This window comes from Dromiciops gliroides, chromosome 5 (genome assembly GCF_019393635.1).
Source record: "Dromiciops gliroides isolate mDroGli1 chromosome 5, mDroGli1.pri, whole genome shotgun sequence".
Classification (NCBI taxonomy): Eukaryota; Metazoa; Chordata; class Mammalia; order Microbiotheria; family Microbiotheriidae; genus Dromiciops; species Dromiciops gliroides.
The window spans coordinates 267,437,467-267,448,684 of NC_057865.1; the positions used below are offsets into that span (position 1 = coordinate 267,437,467).

The following is an 11,218-nucleotide window of genomic DNA, read 5'->3' on the forward strand; positions in this document are numbered from 1 at the left end:
TGACCTGCATTCAGGTGGATGAGATGAAATACAACCCTTCTTATTTCTCATATGTGGGGCAGAATTTGGAACCTAGAAACAAAGACAAAATCTGTATGGGCCCTAATGGAATTTGAGAATAATTTTTAAAAATATCTATTTCATGGGGTTGAGTTGAAATTAATTTAGATTTTTTTTCCTCTAGCATTCATTGGATTTTAGAACACTAAAAAAATAAAGATTTCTTTTCTTATTTGCCAAGTAAAGAAATAGGACATATCATGTAATACATGTATCATATTTTAAGGGGAAAAGCTAAACCCTTCCAATTACTAGAAATTCTCAAATTTTCAGGAGCAGGCAATTCTGAGAATCTTGAGCTCTCAATTCTTGCGTAGTTTTATCTAGAAAAACTGGAGTTATATATAGATACTACTATATTACCTACCTAGAGTACATGAGGTTGAGCTATGTCAATATTATAAATGGTAACCAAACCTTCAATCCCTGTTCTCTGTGAAGAGTTCATTGACTAAACAGTGCCACGGGTTGTGATGCTAGCAATCCATTGCTATGAGGCTTTATTCAAAATAAATAAACATATAAAATCAACTGACTTGAATACCATCCATTTATACATTCGTTCATCTATGAAAGGAGGGTATTAAGTTAGGTGGCATGGAAGGTTCTCTCTATCTCTAAAGCTTTGCATGATCCAACCCTCACAACAACCCTCTGAGATAGATATTGCATAGATTTATGATCCTGATTTAACAAGTGAAAAAACCGTCCTGGAATGGTAGAGTGATTGAGAGGTTATTCCCTTGGTCACAGAGCTAATAAATACCTGAGGCTATAGTATTTCAGCCCATAGGATTATAGGATTTAAAGTAGATAGGGACCTTTCTAGTTTACTGTCCAATGCCTTCATTTTACAGATGAGAAATTGAGACTGGGAGAATTCAAATGACTTATTTAAAGTCACACGAGTAGTTTTTAGCAGAGATGGGATTTAAACGCAGGCTTAAACATTTCAACACACTACTGCCCTGGATGTCCCTTGATTGCCAATTCATTCCTCTTTCCACTACACAATTCAATTTATTGTACATACTTATTTTAATACCTTCCTCCCCCTCCATCAAACAATAAATTTGAATATTTCTTGACATTTGTAGGGATATGGTCAATTACTTTGTTATGATCAAGAAGTCAGGGGCACGATTTCCATCTCAGACTTAAATTGGCCTGTATTCTTTAGACCAATAAAAATCCAAATATTAAAATCCATATTGAAGGAACTCGACAAAGTTTTGTGCTTCTGAGACAGAGGCTCCATTCCCAGAAATTTTAAAAGAAGATGCCAACAATAAGAACCTGGGAACCTAAGAAAAGAGCCTTTGCCAGTAATTTTACAAATAAAAAATCCACTGCAAAGCTTAGATAAGTGCTTTTCTGACTAACCAAAGAAGAGAGAAGCCAGGTTCTCATCAAGAAAGAACACAGGGGGCAGCTAGATGGTGCAGTGGATAGAGCACCGGCCCTGGATTCAGGAGTACCTGAGTTCAAATCTGGCCTCAGACACTTAATACTTACTAGCTGTGTGACCCTGGGCAAGTCACCTTAACCCCAATTGCCTCACCAAAAAAAAAAAAAAAAAGAAGAAAGAAAGAACACAGATCCAATAACAATGAGCTAAATCCTTAGTTTACTCATCTTTCAAGGGAATAGAGTGATTTAAAAGAATAGGGACTGACCAGTTGTAATTAACACAGACTGTATGGCATAATTGCTTTTTCTCACTTTTGATCATGCATGCTAAATTTTGAGACCAGAGTGAAGCTGACTAATAATTACCCAGTATGGCAAGAAGGAGATACCAGAATAAATAAAGAAGTCACCTCTGTGTAGGCATGTCTACTGACATATCCCATCTTTGAATTTTTATACTGGAAGAGAACTTACATGGTGATAATGTTAAATTTTGAATCATATATGCTATAAAACTGCATATCCTGCAATACCATTACTAAGTTGATATCTCAAAGAGATCAAAGAAAAGGGAAAAGAACTTAATATGTGCAAAATATTTATAGCCGTTCTTTTTGTGGTGGCAAAGAAGTAGAAATTGAGGGGATGCTGATCCACTGAATAAGTTGTGGTAAATGATTCTGGTGGACTATTAGTATCCTATAAAAAGATGAGCAGGATGCTTTCAGAAAAACCTGGAAAGACTTGTATCAACTGATGGAAAGTGAAGTGAGCAGAAGCAGAGCATTGCACACAATAACTGCAATATTATAACAATGATCCATAGAAGAAAAACTTAGCTAGTCTGATCAAAACAATGATCTATTCTAAATAGAATATTAGAAAAGAGATTAGAGCAATTTATCACCAGGATAATATACCATAACCTGGTGGGATTTATGCCAGGAATGCAGAGCTGGTTTAATATTAGGAAAACTATCAACATATTCGACCACATCAATAACAAATCTTACTGAAATCATATGATTATCTCAATGGATGAAGAGAAAGCTTTTGACAATATACAGCACTCATTCCTATTAAAAAACACTACAGAACATAGGAATAAATGGAGCTTTTCTTAAGATGAGAAATTGTATTCTATCTAAAATCACCAGCAAATAACATATGTAATAGGGATAAGTTAGAAACATTCCCAATAAGATCTGGGGTGAAACAGGGATGTCCATTATCACAACTATTATTCAATATTGTTCTGTAAATGTTAGCTTTAGCAATAAGAAAAGAACAAGAAATTGAAGGAATTAGAATAGGCAAGGAGGAAACAAAAATATCACTCTTTGCATATGATATGATGGCATACTTAGAGAATTCTAAAGAATCAACTAAAAAACTAGTTGAAACAATAAACAACTTTAATAAAGTTGCAAGATATAAAACAAACCCACATAAATCATCAGCATTTCTTTACATAATCAAAAAAAGCCCAGCATCAAGATATGGAAAGAGAAATTCCATTTAACATAACTGTAGACAATATAAAATATTTGGGAGTCTACCTGCCAAGGCAATCCCTGGAACTATATGAACACAATTACAAAACACTTTTCACACAAATCATATCTAAACAAATGGAAAAATAGCAATTGCTCATGGGTAGGCCAAGCAAAAATGACAATTCTGCCTATATTAATTTAGTTATTCAGTGCCATGCCAATCAAACTACCAAAAAAGTATTTCATAGAGCTAGAAAGAATGACAAAAATAATTCATCTGCAAGAGCAAAAGGTCAAGAATATCAAGGGAATTAATGAAAAAATGCAAAGGAGGGTGGCCTAGCTGTACCAGATCCAAAACTATATTATAAAGCTGCAGTCATCAAAACTATTTGGTACTGGCTAAGAAATAGAGTGGTAGATCAGCAAAATAGATTAGGCACAGGAGACACAATAATAAATAGCAATTTCCTGTTTGATAAACCCAAAGACTCTAGCCTCCAGTATAAGAACTCACTATTTGACAAAAACTGTGGGAAAACTGGAAAATAGTATGGCAGAAACCAGCATCTTATACCATACACCAAAGTAAAGTCAAAGTGGGTACATGATCTAGACATAAAGGGTAAAACCATAGGCAAATTAGAAAAGGAAGAAATAGTTTACTTGTCAGATCTATGGATAGGGGAATAATTTATGAACAAAGATGAGACAGAGAACATTATGAAATTCCAAATGGATCATTTTGATTACTTTAAATTAAAAAAGGTTTTGCATAAACAAAACCAATGCAACCTAAAGAAGAAGGAAAGCAGAAATCTGGGAAATAATTTTTAGGCCAGTGTTTCTGATAAAATCCTAATTTCTAAAATATGTAAAAATCTGAATCAGATTTTTTAAGAATACAAGTCATTCTCCAATTGAGAAATGGTCAAAGGATATGAATAGGCAGTTTTCAGATGAAGAAATTAAAGCTACCTACAGTCATATTTTTTAAAAAAACTGTTCTCAATCACTACTTATTAGAGAAGTGCAAATTAAAACTATTATGAGGTACGACTTCACACCTATCAAATTGGCTAATATGACAAAAAAGGGAAATGACAAATGCTGGAGAAGACGTGGGGAAATTGGACCACTAATGTATTGCTGGTGGAGCTATGAACTGATCCTACTATTTTGGAGAGCAATTTGGAACCATGCCTAAAAGGCTATAAAACTTTGACCCAGCAATACCACTACTAGGTCTATGTCCCAAAGAGATCATAAAAAAGGGGAAAGGACTCACATGTACAAAAATATTTATAGCTGCTCTTTTTGTAGTGACAAAGAATTGGAAATTGAGGGAATGACTATCAATTGGGGAATGGATAAACAAGTTGTGGTATAAGAATGTAATGGAAAAGTTTTGTGCTGTAAGAAATTATGATCAGGCAGATTTAGGAAAAACCTGGAAAGACTTACATGAACTGATGCTGAGTGAAGTGCGCAGAACCAGGAAAACACTGTACATAGTATCAACAATATTGTGCTAAGATCAATTGTGATAGACTTAGTTCTTCTAGTAATACAATGACCCAAGACAATGGCAAAAGACTCATGATGGAAACTCTTCTCCACATACAGAAAAAGAACTACAGAGTCTGAATGTAGATTGAAGCATACTATTTTCACTTTTATTATTGTTGGGTGGTTTTTTTTTTTGGTTGTTGTTGTTTTTTTCTTCTTTCTTGTGTGTTTTTTTCCTCTTGTTCTGATTCTTCTCTCACAACATGATTAATGTGGAAATATGTTTAACAATGATTGTAATTTATAACCTATATCAGATTACTTGTTGGGTTTGGAAGGGGGAAAGGAAAGGGGAGAGGGAGAAAAATTTGGAACTCAAAATCTTACAAAAATGAATGTTGAAGACTCTCTTTAAATGTATTTGGGAAAAATAATATAAAATATGATTTAAAAACCCCACAAGGATCCAAGACAATTACAAAGGACTCATGAAAAAAAAAAAAGACAGCTAGGTGGTGCAGTAAATGGAATGTTGGGCCTAGGGTTAAGAAGATTCGTTTTCATGAGCTGAGTGACCTGAGACAAGTCACTTGATCCCTGTTTTCCTTAATCTACTAGAAAAGGAAATGGCAAGTCACTCCTGTGTCTTTGCCAAGAAAACTCTATGGACAGTATTGTTATACTATGTATGATCTTCAGGGAGTAGATCAGTAGAGTAAGGCACAACTGAACAATTATAAGAAGGTTTATGGAAGGCAGTGTGGTGCAATGGAGAGTAAGCTGGATTTGGAGTTAGAAGATCTGACATCAAAATCCAGCTCTTCAACATGCTGTCACATTAGATTGTGAGCTCTCTAAGGGCAGGGATTTTTTATTTTATTTTTTTATATCCCCAGTGCTGTTGGACATGTATAATACTTCCTCTCCTTATCTTGCTAAGTCTTCTCGATGTTACATGTTATAGCTTCAAACCATCCCTCAGAAGCAGAAGGGACCTCGGTTACCAAAGAGAACCCATAAAGTCCAACCTCAGACCAGAAGAGAAATCTTCTACAACATTTCTTTTTTTTATGTTAATACTGTTTATTTAGTTTGGAAAATATTTTAGCATTCTAAACATCCAAGTATTAGGTACAGAATGCTTTAACTTCCATTGCTGCATTGTCCCTTTAGTTTTTTTTTTTTAAGTTTCCATTTAAAAAGACAGAATTTAACAACCACAGCCAAAAAACCACTTTTCATGCCAGTTGAAACCCTACCCCCTTGTGGCATCTAAGAATGGGAGCAGACTGCTATTTCAATATAAACAGAATGACAACTTTAAACTAGATGGACAGTTGTTTAAAGCTACTCTAATAGTGCATGCTTTGGGCCATGGCACCTAATGAAAGATCAAAATTCATTTTTCCTTTCTAAGGTGTCATAATTCCAAATATTTATGAGAAGAATTTGTCTAGTACATATAAATACAAATACACACAATGTGTGTGTGTGTGTGTGTGTGTGTATACTTAAACATGGATACATGTTTATATGGGTATGTGGAGATATGTACATACCCTCTTCCCTCTAGATATAAAGAGAGAGTGTAAGTTTACAACCTGGGATTTCTAACCAATAATCATAATTATCACACACAAAAGGCTGTAACTTTTTAAAATGCTTTGTTATAGCAACGGCAAAGTGCACAGAGAGAGGAAAACACTAAATTTCCTTTTTAAAATGTTTGGAAATATGTACAACTTTGACACAGTTTCAAGGTGCTCATAACACCTATATCCACAACACATAAACCAGGTAAAATGTCAATTTTAAAAATTAAATGCTACAAATGCAGTAAACACCGTATCAATAAAGATGTTTTAGTGTTTCCCCAACTCTATGATATTTAAAACAAATATATAGTTTTATTCATCTTCATCTTCCTCTTCTTCTTCCTCGTCTTCCTCCTCTACCTTTTTCCTGGAAGCTTTAGCTGTTCCCTTTGCACTATCAAACTTTCCTTTGGATTTATAATCAGCCACATCCTTTTTGTATTTTTCCTTCAGTTTTGCTGCCTTGTTGTTGTATGGCTGCTTTTCACTATCACTCAGATTATTCCACATCTCACCAAGCTTTTTTGCTACATTCCCAATGGATATCCCAGGGTTTGTAGATTTTATCTTGGGGCGAAATTCTGAACAGAATAGAAAGAAGCCAGATGCGGGCCGTTTGGGAGCATTAGGATCCTTTTTCCCCCCCTCCTTTAGTGGGTTCATAATCCTTCATCTCCCTGTCATACCGCAACTTATCAGCCTTTGCCATTTCATCAAACTTGAATTTTTCCTTCCCAGACATATTCTTCCATCTTTCTGAACACTTCTTTGAAAATTATGCAAAATTGACAGGAACTTCGGGATTTTTTTTCTTATGTTCCTCAGGGCATGTTTGTACAAAGAAGGCATAAGCAGACATTTTACCTTTTCGTTTCTTTGGGTCACCTTTGGCCATCTCTAGTGTGTAACTGTATTGTTCGCTAGTCTGTATCTACAACATTTCTAATAAATGGTCGTCCAATGTTTGAAGACCTCCAGTGAGAGACTACCCATTATTTCCTAAGATAACAGGTAATGGACTTGGAGTCAGGAAGACCTAAGTTCAAATCTTACCTACAATATTTCTATGCTTCAATTTCCTCGCCTTTAAAATGAGGGGGGTTGAACTCAATGGTCTTTAAGGTCCCTTTCATTTCTAAATCTCTGCTCTAATGATCCCCATAAACACAGCTTGAAATTGTTAGGAAGGTGTTCCTTAGACTGCAGCCCAAATCTGCCTGTCTACAACTTTCATTTGTTACACCTAATTCTATCCTCTGTGGCCAAGCAAAACAAAACTAATCCCCCTTCTTTATGACAGCTTTTTAAATGCTTGTCTCAGAGTCCTGCGATGTGCCAGATTTTTAAACATACAAACAATTCTTGATGAATGCTTCATTGAAAGCCAAAATAATTGAAATTCTAGACCCTTGTTTAAAATTCACTTCCAATTTGAGGTTCAATACGTTTGGTTCCATCCTTCCCAGCCCAATGTGGCTCTCAGGCCATCACTGTTAGGGCAAAGTTGCTGAAGTGAGCAGCTTTTTGGTTTTCTTCCCCCACCCCCACCCCCACCCATGTGAGGTTTGAGTAAGTATTTTAAAAGTTTACAAGTCCAGCCATAGAAGCAACAACAACCTTGGTAATGACTAAATCACATATTTGCCAATAAGCCTGAAGGATCACAGAAAATAATTCATGGTTCTGGGCAAACTCCACATTGCTGAAAAGCCTCATCATCCCCTGACCACAGATATGGCCATTTAGAAAATGGTTGACTAACGAAGAAATTAAAATTCTTGTTGTGAATCTAGCAAAGTCCTATTTATCCACAAATTATACATATATATATGTATATGTGTGTGTGTTTGTACATATACATGTATACATATCTATGAATATAGATTTGTATGCATTTATACATATTTGTGTGTGGCATGTATGTGTATATCTAGCCTTTAATCATTGAATGGGTATTTTCTCAGATAAACTGAGACCTGGGAAAGACTTACATATGTGTGTGTATTTATATATGTGTGTATACACTCAGATAAATACATAGATAGATAGATAGATAGATAGATAGATAGATAGATAGATAGATAGATAGATAGATACACATGCATATATACATATACATGTGTGAGGGGGGTAGCACTTCCATCATTTCACATATTATACATGCAAGTCAATTAATCTCTGCCTGACTCAGTTTCCTCAACCCTAAAATGTGGATAACAATAGCACCTACCTCTCAGGGCTGTTGTGAGGGTCAAATGAGAAAATATTTGTAAAGCACTTTGCTCAGTGCCTAGCACACAGAAGGTGTTTAATAAATATTAATTCCCTTTCCCTTTCCCTTTCAGAGGTCAATTGACTAACTCACTGTAGATTCTATGTCAACCATATCTCTCATATCTATCCCCTTTTCTCTCTCATGAATAGCAACTAGGTTCAGGTCTCTTTCCATTCTTTACTGTGACTTCTTTTTTAATTTTTTTTTTTGGCAGGGCAGTGAGGGTTAAGAGACTTGTCCTAGGTCACACAACTAGTAAGTGTTAAGTGTCTGAGGTCAGATTTGAACTCAAGTCCTCCTAAATCCAGGGCTGGTGCTTTATCCACTGCGCTATCTAGCTGGCCCCATTTACTGTGACTTTTTGCCCACCCATCTTCATGCCTCTAGTCTATCCTCTTCTCTAATTTGTTCTAGACACAGCTGTCTAGGTAATTTTATTCAAAAATATCCAGCAACTTCTTGATAATTTAGTAAAGTTTAAAGTCTTAGGGGCAGCCAGGTAGCACTGCAGATAGAACTCTGGGCCTAGAGTCAGGAAAACTCATCTTCCTGAGGTCAGATCTGGCCTCAGACACTTACTAGCTGTGTGACCCTGGGCAAGTCACTTCACCCTGTTTGCCTCGATTTCTTCTTCTGTAAAATGAGCTGGAGAAGGAAATGGCAAACCACTCCAGTATCTCTGCTAAGAAAACCCCAAATAGGATTGCAAAAGAGTCAGACATGGCAAAAAATGCCAACAACAACAACAACAAAAACCACACCAACTACAAAGGCTTATTCTTGGCAATCAAAGCTTTTCATGGACTGACTTAGACTTAACCTGTTAGCCTTAGTGCATATCATTCCTTTTCATGCACTCAATATTTAAGTTAAACATCACTATGACCTATCCCAGTTGTTTGTTCTATATAAACTTTCCCCTCCCGTCCCCACTCCTTACCTATCCCCACTCCCTCTCATACCTGGAATTGACTTCTTGGCTCTATTTCTTTTCAATCCATTAAAATCCCTCCATCTTCCTTCACATCCTCTTAAAACCTTCCCCAGTACCATGTCCAGGTGAATGGGACCTTTCAAATTCCTCAGAGCACTTGAGTTGAAAACATCCATCTAACTCTCCCTTGTGTCATAATTATTTGGGAGTAAATTTTTCCCCCATTAGATGGTAAGTGCCTTGGGGACATCATCTCCTTTATTTTTATCCTTCTCCCCCAATGCCTAGCATAATGTCTTGAACACAATAAGAGCTGAAAATTTCTTGTTGAATTGTTTCAGTTTTGGATTTGTATACCTAGTGCCAAGCACAGTGCCTGGCAAACAATAGGTGCTTAATAAAGGTTTCCATCCATTCATTCACTCATTCATTCATTCACTCATTCACTGAATTAAATCACTACTTCTTTTCCAGTAAAGGCTATTTCCAGATGAAGAAATGGGAAGCAAAATGTAGTGTATCACATTTTTGCATAGTGTCTTTTGCAGAAAGGCACAGACACATTTGATCCTACTGAATGAATTCCTTTCTTGTAGATGAAACTGGTCACATCTCTGCCCCTGTTTGCTAATACCATCTGTACAATGGTAATAATGGTGCCCTATAATAATCTCAGGTTATTGTGAGAATCAAATGAGTTGCCTAGGAATACATTAATATTTATTTCAAGCACATTTAAAATATGTCATTCTTCTGCTTCTTTTTTTTTTGGGGGGGGCAATGAGGGTTAAGTGACTTGCCCAGGGTCACACAGCTAGTATGTGTCAAATGTCTGAGGTCGGATTTGAACTCAGGTCCTCCTGAATCCAGGGCCAGTGCTTTATCCACTACACCACATAGCTCCCCCAAAATATGTCATTCTTTATGACATATAGAGTTCCCATTATTCCCTTCACAGCATCTTCCTTCCAGCCAAACTGTTTCACTTGCTGGTTTCCTGTGTGTGACATCCAATCTCCCACCTCCATGCCTTTGCACAGTCTGGCCCCAATGGCGGGAATGTTTTCCTTTACTTCATCTCATTTTAGAATTCTGTACTTTTCTTTCAAGGGTAAGTTCAAGCAGCATATCAGGACTTTCCTCATATCGCTGGTTTGTTATTCCCACTCTTATAAAATTATTCAGTAATTTCTTTGCACATATTTTACGCTGCCTTATCCACGTGGGGTTTAGACCTGAGTACAAAATCTACTTTATGGGTAGCTAGCAACAGTTCTAAAGATGATGCAGGAAGAACCAAATGAATAATGGTGATTTTGTAAAAGACCTAGAAACAAGAGGTAATAGAGAAAAGGACTGGTCTATACCTTGTACCCACTGTATTCCACATTGCTCAACACTAATTGGTTTAGTGCTGTTGTTCATTATCAGAAAGTGTCTGTGAAGACACAGCTATTTCCTGTATGTCTTTGTATGCCCAAGTGCCTAGTACATTGATTAGTACACTAGTATGCACTTAGTAAATAATTGAATTAGTTAGAATTAAATTATTGAATTAAATAGAATGCAGATGCATGGCAACATCATACTGAATCAATGCCCAGTGTTTCTAATGAATTAATAACAATACTAATAATTAACTATACAATCATGAAATTCATAGAAGCAAAAGATACCTAGAAGGAATTTTTTAAGCATTTAATGAAACTCTCATTTTACAAGTGGGTAAACTGAGGTTCAAAAGGAGAAACAATTTAACTGGACAGAGCTATAATTAAAACTTCCATCCTTTGATCATAAATCTAGTCTCATTTTAAGAGACTCGAGGAAATAGGTGTTCTTATTCTATTTGGATCTTAAAAATTGCTCATACCCTATCTTTTCACAATCCCCATATGAACATGTGGTGTTCAGTCATGTCTGAATCTTTGTGATCCCA

General features: G+C 36.0%; 1 pseudogene; it reads right to left on the reverse strand.

The window, feature by feature from the left end:
* Positions 1-6,382: 6,382 nt before the first annotated feature.
* Positions 6,383-6,984, reverse strand: LOC122729620 (annotated as a pseudogene).
* Between the last annotated feature and the right edge of the window lie 4,234 nt (positions 6,985-11,218).